This window comes from Microcaecilia unicolor, chromosome 4 (assembly GCF_901765095.1).
Source record: "Microcaecilia unicolor chromosome 4, aMicUni1.1, whole genome shotgun sequence".
Taxonomy (NCBI): domain Eukaryota; kingdom Metazoa; phylum Chordata; class Amphibia; order Gymnophiona; family Siphonopidae; genus Microcaecilia; species Microcaecilia unicolor.
In genome coordinates, this window is record NC_044034.1 from 233,031,779 (window position 1) to 233,048,812 (window position 17,034).

The following is a 17,034-nucleotide window of genomic DNA, read 5'->3' on the forward strand; positions in this document are numbered from 1 at the left end:
CGTTAATGACGACAGCGTTGTGCGCATGTGCATAAAGTCCCAGCCTGTCAAAAACCAACCAAATCTCGTCTTCTCAGTTGAGCTGTTCTTAAGTACTGCTGCTGCTATTGCGCATGTTCTTTTGCTGGTGACTTCTGGAAAAGGGTCTAATTCTTGTGTTGTCAAGGCAGCCGATTATGTTTTTGTTGTGTTTTTCGAAACAGACTCGGCCATCAAGGGGTTGAAGACGGACTAGAAAAAGGTCGAGGATTTATTGTTTTTCAGATTGGCTTCTTCCTGTTTCCTCCACCGTGCTGGTGCAGCTGTACTGGGCTTGGAAAGTGAGTGTGCATGACAAGTTGCTAAGGTGTTCTGCTTTATTGTTAGAATATGTGGAAGTTAAAGGGTGCCAGTTTTCAAGGATGAGGAAGAAAAGAAGTAAACAGGGGAGAATGGTATTTATGAGGGTTGTAGGTAAATCAACATTTGATGTGGCATGAAGGCAAGTGATGGTGTTCTGTCTCACTTTGGCTATTTTCTTTGTAGCAGGGGGCTAATGGTTTTGAGGCTGAGGCTGGGACTGGCCACTGGCAGTAGTGTGGGGAATATATATATATATATATATATATTTTGCATTACTCAACAAAATGCTGGAGTGGAGGGGAATGGCAGCAATAGCAGGCAGTAGTGAGAGGCCACAAAATCGGGGGGGGGGGGGGGGAAATGACCCTCCCTATACCCATGGCAGTTGGTGTTGTCGTTTCTGTTACCTGTTGTATCAGATTGTTATCTAGACTACCTGGAGCATATGCAGTGTAGTCCTTGCAAACCTGGTGGGTGCACTTTAAAACATGGGCAGGAGAGAAAAGCTCCTTACAGGCCCGGTAGGGAAGGGAAATGGGACTTGATATACCGCCTTTCTGAGGTTTTTTGCAACTACATTCAAAGAGGTTTACATATATTCAGGTACTTATTTTGTACCGGGGCAATTGGAGGGTTAAGTGACTTGCCCAGAGTCACAAAGAGCTGCAGTGGGAATCAAACTCAGTTCCCCAGGATCAAAGTCCACTGCACTAACCATTAAGGCTACTCCTCCACTTTATATGACTCACTTTGGTATGTAATTTTTAAAATGTAGGGGCTAAATTTTCTCGCCCTATCTTCCTATGCATAGGGAGTATGATCGCTAACAAGGTTGTGTAGGTTTGGTCACAGCATTGTAACAGAATTACTTTTTCCACAAATAAGGCTCTGGTGTTTTACTTAAAAGTAGCCTTTCTCTGTTATGATTACAGATATTTAGTTTGCTCTTCCCAGTATCAGGTTCTCCCAGTTGGAACTCCCTCCTTGCTGCTATAAAAACAGATAGTAGCTTCCTCAGCTTTAGGAGAAAGTAAAAAAAACAAACAAACAAAACGTATCTATTCCCTAAGGAAGCAAAATGATCAACCATTACTGTACCTTACCCTTTAACTACTTATACTGACCTTTTTAGTTCCGACATTCCCTAATCTGTTCAAGGAACTGTTTTCCCCTCATGCCTTACTCTCTAATGTAATATAATTCATGTAAACCACACTGAATCCTGAAGAGAGGATTTTATTGGTATATAAGTGTTGATTTATTTAGGTATCTGTTTATTAATCTTTAACCAGCAGAAATGACATGTTACCTTTTATATAGTACATTGCATAGAATGGGCTTTGTGGTAGATAACATGTGATAGCTCTGATCTCTGTGGGGCAGGATAATGCAGACACACTGGTAGCCTCCTCCACGGGCTGCCTGCCTGGACGCTGTCTCCTAGCTTAAATTTGGTCAACAAAAATCCAAATTAGGAGCGAGTATGTGCTTCCTCCTCTTTGCTTGAACATCTCCTCTTCAGTTTTTCCTTTTCCACAATACGCTATGGACGTACTCTCTTCTCAGGGAAAAACTGTGCAGATAGTTCTTTTTCAAAATGGACCAGCTTAGTGTTGACCCAAAGGGCCTTTCTAAGGTACCAGCAGGATCTTGTGATCATGTCACTTTAATGCAGACAGACCCGAATAATGGTCCCAGCACCACTGCTGTTACTCACAGTTCCTTCTCCTCCTTACCAGTGACACCAGTGCCTTCTACAGTGGCAGTGACTGTAAAGCAGTCCCAAGACTCCCCCAAAATGGCGGCAACTACAACCTTTAAGCAAAAGTCAGTCAAAGGAATCTCGGGTTCATCTAAGCATTCCAGAGACTCGATGCCTTTGCCTCACTCAGTGCAAACTGACATTCTGCCTCAACCACACCAATATATTTAACCTCTCCTCAGAGTCAGTGAGACTTGGTACTGGTAGTGACTGTCCCGCACAAGTGGCCTCTCATTTTAATCCCCACCACTAGATTCTGCCTTACCGCTCTTGCAGTTTTTTTCAGCAGATTCTACAACAGTCACCTCAGCTGTACTTTGTACAGCCTTTTCATACCACACTTCCTCTGCCGCCTCCTCATTCTCCATCACCAACTCTTTCTATGTGGCCAGTGAGTTCATTAATTTCTTACCAGCAATGCTTCTCGTTTCCATCTCATCCTTTAGAAGTTTATTCTTCTGATGAAGATCACACCCGTCACTGGTCTTCCTTCATTGACCCAACCTATTTCTTCACCTGAAGATGCATCTACTGATTTGGCCAAACCTGATGCTCCTCCTGGATGCCATCCGCTACAGTTACAAACTGAATTTCCATATCATCATGCTGATCAATCCATAGACTGGTGGGTTGTGTCCATCTACCAGCAGGTGGAGATAGAGAGCAATCCTTTTGCCTCCCTATATGTGGTCATGTGCTGCCGGAAACTCCTCAGTATGTTCTCTATCTCAGCAGGTGGTGGTCACACACAGCAGCAGCTCTGGCTAGGTCTCCAAGCCTAATCCTTAGGTTTTGTTGAGTACCTGGGGTTGAGGGCTCTTCTTGAGCAAGTGCAAACCTGGTGGTGCCAGGTCCCTCCTTTTCTCCCCCCTCCCGCTGGCTCAGTAAAAAAAAAAAAAAAATTTTGAACGTCCTTTAAGGGCGTTTATTTCAACGTTTATATCAGTGTTTATTGCAGCTGCTCACTGGGACACCAGTTCGTTACAGCTCGGAGCGAGAAGCAGGTAATTTTTACCTTTTGTAGCGGGCAGGGGGTTCCCCGATCGGTCTCCATGTGGCCTATGGCGTCGGAGGGCGAGGGCGCGAAGAATTGCTTCCCGGACCGCGTGTGCGCGTCTAGCGGGGTTGCGGGGGGTTTCAAACCCTGAATCGCCTTTTTTGGGCGTCAGTTTGGATGCTGGTCAGTGTCCCGGTTCTTCCTCCGGTGCGGCGGTTTTTCCCGCCATAAACACCCATCCCCCGCTGCTCGTCCCCCCCCCCCCCCCCCCCCATTTTGGCCACTCTGCTCGGACAGCTTCTTCTTGGGCCGCCCTCGAGGTGGGAGACGTTAATGCTATGGTCGCCCTTCATTCGGGCGACGGCAAGAACGCGGCTAAAGTTGCGTGGCTCCTTCTCTGAGTTTTGCGCCGGATGCCATTTTGGATGCGCAGCATGTTTCTCCCCCGCTCTTGCGAGCGCCGGTTGAGGGTGCGTCTAGGGCCGTAGCCCAGGCTGCAGAAGTGCACAGTCTGGGGGGTTTCTCCCCTGAGTTCATTTTGCTGCTGCATCAGGCTTTCCTTATGCAAAACGCTGCCCCTGCTCCCCTGTCCAATAAAGGGGTTGAGGCCTCCGGAAGCAAACGCCCTCGGGTGGTTTTCTAGGCCCTAGAGGACTCTGTCTCCTCTGATGTAGATGAGGGCAGCGTATCTGAGTTCTCCCAACGGTCCTTTGGGGATTCCTTGGAGGAGACGGATCCCCGCTCGGATGGAGCGGATGACCCCTCTGCAGCGCGGATCTTTCGCTCAGAGGATTTGCCCAACCTGTTAGTGCAGGCCATGAGCATTTTCAAGATTTCCTCTCCGGAGGACGCCTCTGCTGGCTCTGCCATTATGCTGGGGACGAAGCGCCCACCTAGAACCTTCTACGTGCATGAGGCCATGCACACCTTGAATTCGGCTCAATGGGATGTCCCAGAAGCGAGCCTGAAAGTGGCTAGGGCTATGTCCCGCCTCTATCCTCTGCCTGAAGGTGAACGGGAGGCCTTTCTTTGGCCTACAGTGGATTCTTTAATCACTGCGGTGACTAAGAAAACGGCGTTGCTGGTGGAAGGTGGCACGGCCCTAAAGGACGCCCAAGACAGAAGATTGGAGGCGGCTTTAAGGTCGTCCTTCGAGGCGGCTGCTTTAAGTTTGCAGGCCTCAGTTTGCGGCTCCTACGTGGCCAGGGCATGCCTGACGATTGTGCAGCGGGCTTCCCCCTCGGATCCTTCCTTGAGGGCTGATTGGCCGGCCCTGGAATCGGGCTTGGCCTACTTGGCAGACTTGCTGTATGATGTCTTGAGAGCCTCGGCTAAAGGTATGGCTCAGACAGTCTCTGCACAGCGCTGGCTTTGGCTGAAGCATTGGTCTGCTGACCACGCCTCTAAGTCTCGCCTGGCTAAGTTGCCTTTTAAAGGCAAGCTGCTCTTTGGGGTCGAGCTGGACAAGATTGTGACCGATCTCGGCACGTCTAAAGGCAAGAGGTTACCGGAGGTCAGGGCTCGGGCCAGTGGTGCCCGCCCCGGTTCCTCCAAAGGACGGTTTCAGGAAGCCCGTCGGTATCGCCCGGGCAAGTCTGGCTCCTCTGCCCCCTCTTCCTTCAAAAGGAACTTCTCCCCCAAGCAGCATTCCTTTCGCAGAGACCGCCGTCCCGGAGGTGCGTCCTCCGGTTCTCCCCCAGGGTCTCGTACCCAATGACGGGGCGCTGGTCCATGGCCCAGAGCAGATTGGAGGACGCCTATCCTCGTTTCTGGGCGAGTGGACCAGGGTAACTTCAGACGCTTGGGTGCTGGAAGTCATCAGAGACGGCTACAAGCTAGAGTTCTGCCGACCCTTAAGAGACGGGTTTGTGCACTCTCCCTGCAAGTCTCCGGTCAAAGCTGTGGCAGTGCAGCAGACTTTGGACAATGTGATCCGCCTGGGTGCGGTCGTTCCGGTGCCAGAAGATCAGCTTGGCAAGGGACATTACTCCATTTACTTTGTGGTACCAAAGAAAGGAGGTTCTGTGCGGCCTGTCCTCGACCTCAAAGGGGTCAATCGGGCCTTGAAAGTTCGACACTTCTGAATGGAGACTCTCCACTCTGTTATAGCGGCAGTGAAGGCAGGGGAGTTCCTGGCATCCTTGGACATCAAGGAAGCTTACTTGCATATTCCCATCTGGCCTCCTCATCAACGCTTTCTGCGTTTTTCAGTCCTGGGCCGACACTTCCAGTTCAGAGCCCTCCCGTTCAGGTTGGCTACTGCTCCGCGGACCTTCTCCAAAGTAATGGTGGTCATCGCGGCCTTCCTACGCAAGGAAGGAGTACAAGTCCATCCTTATCTGGACGACTGGTTGATCCGAGCCCCCTCTTATGCAGAGTGCGGCAGAGCTTCAGACCGGGTGATTGCTCTTTTGAGCTCCCTGGGGTGGATCATCAACTGGGAGAAAAGCCAGCTGCGCCCGACTCAGTCCCTGGAGTATCTGGGAGTTCGTTTCGACACCAGAGTGTTCCTGCCAGACAATCGGATTGTCAAGCTTCAGGCTCAGGTGGACCAGTTCCTAGTAGCCTCTCCTCTTCGGGCTTGGGACTATGTGCAGCTGTTGGGCTCTATGATGGCCACGATGGAAGTAGTGCCCTGGGCCAGGGCCCATATGAGACCTCTACAGCACTCTCTGCTGCAGCGATGGACTCCAGTGTCGGAGGATTACACTGTGCGCCTTCCCTTGGATCCAGCAGTGCGCAAGGCGCTGAGCTGGTGGCTGAGGCCAGACAAGCTGTCTGTAGAAATGCCTCTTTTGACCCCGGAGTGGGTTGTCGTCACGACGGACGCCTCTTTGATGGGCTGGGGAGCCCACTGCTTGGGAAGGACAGCGCAGGGGCTCTGGTCTCCTGCAGAGGCAAAGTGGTCTATCAACCTCCTGGAACTCAGAGCCATTCGGTTGGCGCTTTTTGGAGTTTCTCCCGGTACTGGCGTTGAAGCCAGTACGGGTCCTGTCGGACAATGCCACGACTGTGGCCTATGTTAATCGCCAGGGAGGTACCAAGAGCGCCCCTCTAGCCAAGGAGGCCATGAATCTATGCCAGTGGGCGGAAGCGAACCTGGAACAGCTGTCGGCGGCCCACATTGCGGGAGTCACGAATGTCAAGGCGGACTTTCTCAGTCGCCATACCTTGGATCCTGGAGAGTGGCAGCTATCTGCTCAGGCGTTCTTGGACATCACGAAGCGCTGGGGCTAGCCGAGCCTAGATCTGATGGCGTCATCGGCCAATTGCCAAGTGCCGCGCTTTTTCAGCAGAGGACGGGACCCTCGATCTCTGGGAGTAGATGCTCTTCTCCAACAGTGGCCGACACAGGAGCTTCTCTATGTGTTCCCGCCCTGGCCCATGTTGGGCAGGGTGCTAGACCGGGTGGCAAAGCATCCAGGCCGGATAATCCTGGTGGGTCCGGACTGGCCCAGACGTCCCTGGTATGCGGACTTGATCAGGCTCTCAGTGGACGGCCCTCTGCGGCTGCCAGCGGAGCGGGGCCTGTTGCATCAGGGTCCCGTGGTGATGGAGGATCCCTCCCCCTTTGGTCTTAAGGCCTGGCTATTGAGCGGCAGCGTCTGAGGAAGAAGGGCTTCTCAGAAAAGGTCATCGCCACTATGCTGAGAGGAGGAAGCGCTCTACTTCTACTGCTTATGCCAGGGTTTGGCGTGCCTTTGCATCGTGGTATGAAGCAGGCTCTCTTTCTCCCTTCACTGCTCCAATTTCTTCAGTGTTGGCGTTCCTGCAAGAAGGTCTGGAGAAAGGCCTGTCGCTCAGTTCCCTTAAAGTCCAGGTAGTGGCTCTGGCTTGCTTCAGGGGTCGCCTGAAGGGTGCTTCCCTGGCCTCGCAGCCAGATGTGGTGCGCTTTCTCAAGGGAGTTAATCACCTACGCCCTCCTCTGCACTCAGTGGTACCTGCGTGGAATCTCAATCTGGTGCTAAGAGCCTTGCAGAAGCCGCCTTTTGAACCCTTGGCGGGAGCATCTCTAAAAGACCTGACGTTGAAAGCAGTCTTTTTGGTGGCTATCACTTCAGCCAGAAGAGTTTCCGAGCTCCAGGCGCTATCATGTCGAGAGCCCTTTCTGCAGTTCACTGAGGCAGGAGTGTCTATTTGCACAGTGCCTTCCTTCCTGCCCAAGATTGTTTCTCGCTTCCATGTGAATCAGCAGCTCTGTCTACCCTCCTTTCGTAGGGAGGACTGCCCAGAGGAGTACTCTGCTCTCAAAATATCTAGATGTGAGACGAGTCATCATCAGTTACTTGGAAGTGACCAATGATTTCCGGAAGTCGGATCATCTGTTTGTGCTGTTCGCAGGTCCTCGTAAGGGTCTGCAGGCTGCCAAGCCTACAGTAGCACGATGGATCAAGGAAACCATTGCAGCGGCTTATGTGGCCGCGGGGAAGGTGCCGCCTATCCAGCTGAAGGCTCACTCCACTAGAACACAGGCGGCCTCGATGGCAGAGGCCGGGTCCGTCTCCTTGGAAGAGATTTGTAGGGCGGCAACTTGGGCATCGGCTCATACCTTCTCCAGACATTACCGCTTGACTGTGGCTGCTCGGGCGGAGGCCCGGTTTGGAGCTTCAGTGTTGCGGTCAGGGATTTCTATGTCCCGCCCTGGGTGAGTACTGCTTCGGTACATCCCACCAGTCTATGGATTGATCAGCATGATGATATGGAAGGTAAAATTATGTATCATACCTGATAATTTGCTTTCCATTAATCATAGCTGATCAATCCATAGCCCCTCCCAGATATCTGTACTGTTTGTATTCTGGTTGCATTTCAGCTTCCAGTTTAGTCTTCAGTTCCTGTTCAGGAGGACTTCGTGTTCAAGTTTTTTCAATTGGATTCTTCAGGAGTTGAGACGATTTTGTGTTACAGTGAGCTGCTGCATTCCTCTCCCCTCCATTTTACGGGGCTGGATTGAGACCTAAATTCTGCCGGCGCTCTCTCCCGCTTTGTGCGGCTGTAGGGCAGCTTTGTACCCCTCCCGCTTCGGCGGTGTTAGGGTCAGTCAGCTCCTCCCACGGTTGCGGTTGCAGGATAAGCCAGATCCCCCCGCATCGGCGGGTGTGGTGTCCCTCCCCTGCTCCGCAGGGATGAGCTGGACGGATTCCCCTCCCCCACTTGTGTGGGGATGAGCTGGGTTGATTCCCCTCCCCCGTTTCGGCGGTGGTGAACTGGGCAGAGTGTCCCTTTGTGGGTGTAATTCTCTAAGTGCTGAGTCCTGCGGATGGAGGTTTGATATCGACATACTGAGGAGTTTCCGGCAGCACATGACCACATATAGGGAGGCAAAAGTTTGCTCTCTATCTCCACCTGCTGGTAGATGGACACAACCCACCAGTCTATGGATTGATCAGCTATGATTAATGGAAAGAAAATTATCAGGTATGATACATAATTTTACCTTCCAGTCTATTCCTCCGCATTTTCTTCCAGCGTCGAACCTCTTCATTTCAAGACACTCTCCACTACTCTATCAGGATATTTAGCTTCTTCTGGAATCGGCCTCCATCTAACCAATTCCCTTCTCTCAGCACTTTAGCAGATTTTACTCCTGTTATTTCCTGATCTCCTGAAAAGCAGGTGGCCTTCGTCCTATCCTTGATCTACGACACCGGAATCTCTTTCTCAAGAAAGAAAAATTCTGCACGTATTCTCCTCTTTTGCCACAAAACAGCTGGCTGGTGACACTAGATCTCAAGGATGTCTATGCTTATATCCCAATCTACCTGCCTCACTACAAGTACCTCAGTTTCCATCACAACAGTCTTCACTACCAGTACAAGGTACTTCCGTTTGGCCTAGCAGCAGCACCCTTAGCAGTAGTAGCTGCTTTCTCAGGAAACAAGGAATTATGATCTTTCTCATACTTGGACCACTGGACAGTCTGTGGTCACACTAGAACAGAACTTCTTCAAGCTCTCCAATCAACTGAATTTCTCCTAACTCAGCTAGGTTTCATCATCAACCACCAAAAATCCAATCTAATCCCAAAACAATCCATTTTGTTTATAGGAGCAATCCTGGACACTGTGCAAGCTCGGGTTTTTCTTCCTCAGGAGCGTATTCAAGCCCTTCGGAACCTGGTGCAAAAGCTTCTTCACTCACCTACTTGTACCGCTAGAATTTTCCTAATGCTTCTAGGACATATGCCTGCATCCACTGTAATGATCTCCACAGCTCGCCTTGGAATGCGCCCATTGCAGTGGGCATTAAAACAACAATGGGATCAGTGCAATCACAAGCTCTCTCATGAGATTTGTTTAACAGTGAAGATCAAACAACTCTTCAATGGTGGCTCCACACCCCCAGTTTGATACAGGGTGCTCCCTTCCATCCTCTGGCCACCACTCTCACATTGACAGTGGATTCCCCCCCCCTCCCCCCCCCACAAGGTTGGGGAGCTCACCTTCAGCACTATCAACCTCAAGGTCACTGTTCTCATTCAGAAGCAGCTCTGCACATCAACCTCAGGGCAGTTCTTTATCAAATTCAGACATTTGCTTTCCTATGCAAGGGACATCTAATTTTGAAAATGATAAAAGGATATATATATAATATAAAAAAATTTTGGGTGGGGGAGGGAAATTACATTAATCTGAACTGTGTAATATTTAAGGATGTGCTGAGAACATATTCTTGGGTATAAATAAAGTTTATTTAAAATACAGGTAATATAATGATTAGAAGGCAGTTTAGGGATTTTACACAAGAGAAATGTGCCACAAGATAAATATTGTTAGAAAGTCTGAATTATTAATTAGGCTGGCTTAATAGTAACAATTCTTTCTGCTGCTGGTTGAAGTGGTCAAGGAGGTCTATTAGCTGGATGGTGGATTTTTTTGTTGGGGAAAGAAGTCGCCTTGATTGAGGCTCAGATGAATTCTTTCTGCTGCTGGTTGAAGTGATGAAGGAGCTTTGATTGTGAACTTTGCTGGAAAAGGCTCAGAGATTCAGTGAAGGTCCAGAGAGAAGAGAGCGGGGACAGACTGTGTTCCAGCTTTTAGAATAATTCCTGTTGGGCCATAGGCTGAAGTCAGATGGGGTGTATTGATCCAATGAAGGGTAGTTGAAACTGGTTCGCTTTGGATTTTGAAATGGAGCATGATTGCTGGTCACATGTTTAGGCTATATCATAAGGGTTCCTGGCTGACTGTCTTCTGTAGTACACACCCATACTTGACAAGATTAGGTGGGTCATTGGCTTTGAGTTATAGGTAGATGGGCTTTCTAGTCTCTGTGATTACAAGCTTAAGTGAGTCATTGTCTCTGAGTTTCAGGCAGATGGACTGTCTTTTGTTTTTCAGCCTTTTTGATTGCTGTCAATACGCAGGCTCTGTTCTTTGGAGATGTGGTGATTAATGTTTTAGTATCCACGTGGCCAGTTCTATTGTTACAAACTGTCAGTGGCCTTCAGGAGGAGGGGCCAGTTTCTGATACTGAACAGAGTTATACATATATTGTGTAACTGAAAATTCGTGCTACAATTTTACTACAGACAGTCAGGTCACTATGTTCTATTTGTGCAAACAGGGAGGCACGTGTTCTCTCCCTCTCTTGTCTCAAAGCATCCCATATATGAACACTTCTGCAACTCTCCAAGCCACTTACCTCCCAGGCCCTTCCTATGTCTTGGTGGACAGATTGAGTTGTCTTCTTTTCCTGCACGAGGGATCTCTAGTTCTTTCAACAGTACAGCTCATATTCCAGCAAAGGGGAACCTCAATTGTCAACCTTTTTGCTTCAGATCACAGTTACAAATGTCAGAAATTCTCTTTCAGACTCCTATCCAAACTCAGTCTTCGCAGGGATCCTTTCCTGCTCTCTTGGAAACAAGGCCTTTTTTATGCCTTTCCTCCAATCCCTTTCATACCCAGGATCATTCAAAAAGTTCTTCAGGACGCAGCAGCACTAATTCTGATAGAGCGAATTGGCCTCAACAGCCATGGTATCCTTGGCTACTCAAACTGTCTCGGTCAACCCCAATTTCCCTGGGGGCTCACCCACACCTTCTCGCTCAACAGAATGATGCCCTTCTACATCCCAATCCCAAAAAATTGTCACGAAAGGCTTGGAGGCTTCATGGATAATTACAATCCCTTTGCTGTTTACAGTCTCGGATGTTTTAAATACTGTCACCAAGCCTTCCACTCGTAAGTCTTGCATACTTAAATGGAAAAGATACAGCATTTGGTGTGTGGCACAAGGATGTGATCCTCTTTCTCCATCCATTTCAGCATTGTTGTCCTACTTACTTCATTTTTCTATCTCAGGCTTACAACCGTCTTCCATTCGAGTGCACCTGGCAGCTATTTCACATTTTGTATCTGCACCAGGATCAATACCACTTTCCTCTCATCCTACGGTCAAGCATTTTCTCAAATGCCTCACTCATGTACAGCCTCCAGTTAAACCACTGCCTCCTTTCTGGGACCTCAGTTTAGTTCGCACGCCGTTAACATACCATTTGAACCTCTGGTGTCCTCCACACTTCACATGGAAAACTTTATTCCTTATAGCAATCACTTCAGCCAGGAGGGTCAGTGAACTGCAAGCATTAGTTCATTATCCTCCTTATACTCAGTTCTTTCCATCTAAAGTGTTGCACACCCATTCTAAATTCCAGCCTAAAGTGGTTCTGGCTTTCCATCTCAACCAGGATATTGTCTTAACCAGTTTTCTTTCTGAAACCTCATTCTTCCTTGATTAGAGCATCTCTACACACTTTGGATTGCTGCAGGACTCTTCTTCTTTACCTTGCTCGAACAAAACTGCACAGAAAATCCTCCCAACTTTTCCTGTTGTTTCACCCCCAAGTCTCTCGGTACCTCAGTTTTGAAGTAGACTTTATCCACCTGAATCACAGATTGTATATCTTTCTGCTATTGTCAACAAAATAAGCCAGTGCCTTCTAAAATTGGTGCCCATTCTGTTTGTGCAGTGGCTACATCTAAAGTGTTCCTCAAAGGAATCTCGTTGCTGGACATCTGCAAGGCAACCACATGAACTATACCACGTACTTTTGCACAACATTACTATCTAGATCTGGCTTGCCGTAGTGATGCTACATAGTACCAGTGTGTTCTTTTAACTTATTCCTCCACCCATTCTGCTTCCTTACAGTTGGTCCATGGTGTTATGATATTATATAGCAACCATGGAATCACCAGTGTGTCTGCATTATCTTGCCTCACAGAGAAAGCATAGTTGCTTACCTGTAACAGATGTTCACCATGGGTAATGGATAATGTAGACACACCATTCCTCCATCCATCCCCTCAAAGTCTGTTGTTTGTTGCTCTGTTTCTGACTGTTTAAAAAAAAAAAAAACACCCACAGAAACCTTTTTTTTTTTTTTCTTGTTGCTTTTATTAAAATCACAATTCCCCTGAAACTCATTCCTTTTATATTGGCTGTGTTGCTCAGTTTTTGCACATTTCTTCTATCCATTTCCTTTTCAGTATTCATGTCTCATCATGGCTATTCAGAAAACTGAAGAGAAGAGGTTCAAGCACAAAGTGGGAAGCACATACTCGCTCCTGATTGGTCAACAAAAATCCAATCACATTTGAGCTGGAAGAGTGCGTCCGGGCAGGCAGCCTGCGAGGAGGCTACAAGAGTGTCTGCGTTATCCTGTACAGAGGGAAAACACCAGTTATAGGTAAGCAACTATGTTTTATTGTTGTGTTATTATGTAAGAGCCTTAGATACATTGGTTACACCCCAGGGAATTACGCAGCAATCCTTTCAAAATTATGAGTGAAAAAAAAAATTGAATTAAACAAAGGTGAAGGCTGCTTTTTAAAAAAAAAATGTTTTTTAAATGCTGGTATAGAACTTGCATAGGTATTTTTGCAAAAATTACGAGCATATATTTTGGAACCAGATGTTTCAGGTCACTTATACTGTGTTACAAGGAATAGAACAACTAAATTTAACCAACCAAAGCCAATTTACCATTATACCTAAAATCACAGTTCAACAGCCCAAGATCTAATAAAATAAAGAACAGCTTTACCAGAATTGTCTTTTGTACCTTCATTCTACTGCAGTGTTTACTGTGTGATAATATTTTCAAAGCACTTAGCCTTCCAAAGTTCCATGGAAACCTATGGAACTTTGGAAGGCTAAGTGCTTTGAAAATGAGCCCCTTAATCAGTTTGGCTCTATTGTAGCTGGTGCCTAATAGACTGTGAGGCATATTTTCAAAGCACTTTGGGAGGCTAAGTTCCATAGGTTTCTATGGAACTTTGGGAGGCTAAGTGCTTTGAAAATATGCCTCTGTATGCCTTTAAAGGCAGGGCACCTTTGTAGAGACTTGGAAAATCCTGAAAAGAGAATACTTTTGCTTCAGAGTGCTGCCAGAGAGCTAAGCTTTTAATATCTATATTTTCAGATTATTATTTGATTTTTAGATCCTAATCAGTTCTTACCTGTATGTTCTCTTAATATCTCCTTGATAATCTTCTGGCTTTACCTACCTCTATCCTATAAAGAAAAAAACAAAACAAATCTTCCTTTCTTTTCACTTGCAGAGGCTCTGGCCTCTAAAAGTTTCTGTAGCTATCTTTCGTCCTTACTAACTGTTTATAACTTATAATTGCTCTCTTGCTTTGTGTTTTTTTATTTTTATGCTGAAAATGTTTCAAGAGTGCTTTTTACTACCAGAACTGTCTTTTGTACCTTCATTGCACTGCAGTGTTGACTATTGGGCTCATTTTCGAAAGAGAAGTACCTCCATCTTTCGACATAAAACGGAAGATGGATGTCCTTCGCCCAGAGATGTCCAAATCAGTATAATCAAAACTCGATTTAGGACATCTCCAACTGCACTCCGTCGCAAGGACGGCCAAAGTGGGGGCGTGTTGGAGGCATAACGAAGGCAGGACTTGCGCGTGCCTAACACTTGGATGTCCTTGACCCATAATCGAAAAAAACAAGGACGTCCCTGACGAACATTTGGACGTTTTCACCCGGACCTGTTTTTCTTAAGACTAAGGCACAAAAAGGTGCCCAAAATGATTACATGACCACCGGAGAGAATCAGAGATGACCTCCTGTTACTCCCCCACTGGTCACTAACCCCCTCCCACCCTCAAAAAAAACATCTTTAAAAATATGTTGTGCCAGTCTCAGATGTCATACTGAGGTCCGTGACAGCGCATGCAGGTCCCTGGAGCAGTTTTAGTGGGTACTGCAGTGCACTTCAGAGAGGCGGACCCAGGCCCATACACCCCCTTACCTGTTACATTTGTGGAGGGAACAGTGAGCTCTCCAAAACGCACCACAAACCCACTGTACCCATATATAGGTGCCCCACTTCACCCATAAGGGCTATGTTAGTGGTGTACAGTTGTGGGTAGTGGGTTTTTGGGGGCTCAGCACACAAGGTAAGGGAGCTATATTACTGGGCGCAATTTATGAAGTCCACTGCAGTGCCCCCTAGGGTGCCTGGTTGGTGTCCTGGCATGTCAGGGGGACCATTGCACTACAAATGCTGACTCCTCCCACGACCAAATGGCTTGCATTTGGCTGTTTTTGACATGGACGTTTGGTTTTGAAAATCGCCGAAACTCAGAAACATCCATGTCTAGGGACGATCAAGTCTAGGGACATCCAAATGTAAGGATTTGGACGTCCCTGACGGTATTTTCGAAACGAAAGATGGACGTTCATCTTGTTTCGAAAATACGGGTTTCCCCACCCCTGGATTTTGCCGTTTTGCAAGGACGTCCCTTTCGAAAATGCCCCTCCACTTGATTTAATCAATTTGGCTCCATTATATTTAGTGCCTAATAGACTGTGTGCTTTTAAAGGCGGGGCAGCTTTGTAGAGACTTGGAACATCTTGAAAAGAGAACAGTTTTGCTTTGGAGTGCTGCCAGAGGACTAAGCTTTGAATATCTGTATTTTCAGATTATTGTTTGATTCATAGATTCTATTCTGCTCTTACCTGTTTGTCCTTCTCTTAATATCTCCTTGATAATCTGCTAACTACTTCCATTTATCCTATAAAGAAAAAAAAACCAAAACACCTCCCTTTCTTTCCACTTGCAGAGGTTCTGGCCTCTAAAAGTTTCTATATCTGCCTTTCATCCTGACTTTATAGTAACATTGGTCTGCGGACCACGCCTCTAAGTCCCGCCTGGCTAAGTTGCCTTTTAAAGGCAAGCTGCTCTTTGGGGTCGAGCTGGACAAAATCGTGACCGATCTCGGCACGTCTAAGGGTAAGAGGTTACCAGAGGTCAGGGCTCGGGCCAGTGCTCGCCCCGGTATCTCCAGAGGACGGTTTCAAGAAGCCCGTCGGTACCGCCCGGGCAAGTCGGGCTCCGCTGCCCTCTCTTCCTTCAAAAGGAACTTCTCCCCCAAGCAGCATTCCTTTCACAGAGACCGCCGTCCCGGAGGTACGCCCTCCGGTCCTCCCCCAGGGTCTCGTACCCAATGACGGGGTCCTGGTCCATGGCCCAGTGCAGATTGGAGGACGCCTGTTCTCGTGTCTGGGCGAGTGGACCAAAGTAACTTCAGACGCTTGGGTGCTGGAAGTCATCAGAGACGGCTACAAGTTAGAGTTCTGCCGACCCTTAAGAGACGGGTTTGTACTCTCTCCCTGCAAGTCTCCGGTCAAAGCTGTGGCAGTGCAGCAGACCTTGGACAACCTGATCCGCCTGGGTGCGGTCGTTCCGGTGCCAGAAAATCAGACTGGCAAGGGACATTACTCCATTTACTTTGTGGTACCAAAGAAAGGAGGTTCTGTCCGGCCTATCCTCGACCTCAAAGGGGTCAATCGGGCCTTGAAAGTGCGGCACTTTCGCATGGAGACTCTCCGCTCTGTTATAGCGGCAGTGAAGGCAGGAGAGTTCTTGGCTTCCTTGGACATCAAGGAAGCGTACCTGCATATTCCCATCTGGCCTCCTCATCAACGCTTTCTGCGTTTTGCAGTCCTGGGCCGACACTTCCAGTTCAGAGCCCTCCCTTTCGGGTTGGCTACTGCTCCGCGGACCTTCTCCAAAGTAATGGTGGTCATCGCGGCCTTCCTGCGAAAGGAAGGAGTACAAGTCCATCCTTATCTGGACGACTGGTTGATCCGAGCCCCCTCTTATGCAGAGTGCAGCAAAGCTGTGGACCGGGTGGTTGCTCTTTTGAGCTCCCTGGGGTGGATCATCAACTGGGAGAAGAGCCAGCTGCGCCCGACTCAGTCCCTGGAGTATCTGGGAGTTCGATTCGACACCCAAGTGGGCAGAGTGTTCCTGCCAGACAATCGGATTGTCAAGCTTCAGGCTCAGGTGGACCAGTTCCTAGTAGCCTCTCCTCTTTGGGCTTGGGACTATGTGCAGCTGTTGGGCTCTATGACGGCCACGATGGAAGTAGTGCCCTGGGCCAGGGCTCATATGAGACCACTACAACACTCTCTGCTGCAGCGCTGGACTCCGATGTCGGAGGATTATGCTGTGCGCCTTCCCTTGGACCCAGCAGTGCGCAAGGCGCTGAGCTGGTGGATGCAGACAGACAAGTTGTCTGCGGGAATGCCTCTGGTGACCCCGGAGTGGATTGTCGTCACGACGGACGCCTCTTTGTCGGGCTGGGGAGCCCACTGCTTGGGAAGGACAGCGCAGGGGCTCTGGTCTCCTGCAGAGGCAAAGTGGTCTATCAACCTCCTGGAACTCAGAGCCATTCGGTTGGCGCTTTTGGAGTTCATCCCGGTACTGGCGTTGAAGCCAGTACGGGTCCTGTCGGACAATGCCACGGCTGTGGCCTATGTCAACCGCCAGGGAGGTACCAAGAGCGCCCCTCTAGCCAAGGAGGCCATGAATCTATGCCAGTGGGCGGAAGCGAACCTGGAACAGCTGTCAGCGGCCCACATTGCCGGAGTCATGAATGTCAAGGCGGACTTTCTCAGTCGC

The 17,034-nt window shown here is 48.6% G+C and overlaps 1 protein-coding gene across 3 annotated transcripts in view; it reads left to right on the forward strand.

Moving 5' to 3' along the window:
• Positions 1–49: 49 nt before the first annotated feature.
• The window catches only part of ABHD13 (abhydrolase domain containing 13), a 55,585-nt gene continuing 38,600 nt past the window's right edge, over positions 50–17,034 (forward strand). The window contains exons 1-2 of one of the 3 annotated variants that reach the window (XM_030201320.1): positions 50–320; positions 12,596–12,795. The gene's annotated coding sequence lies outside the window, so the exon portion shown is untranslated. Of the gene's footprint in view, positions 347–12,595; positions 12,796–17,034 lie in introns of all 3 variants that reach the window. The other 2 variants (XM_030201322.1, XM_030201321.1) reach the window with 2 other exon arrangements.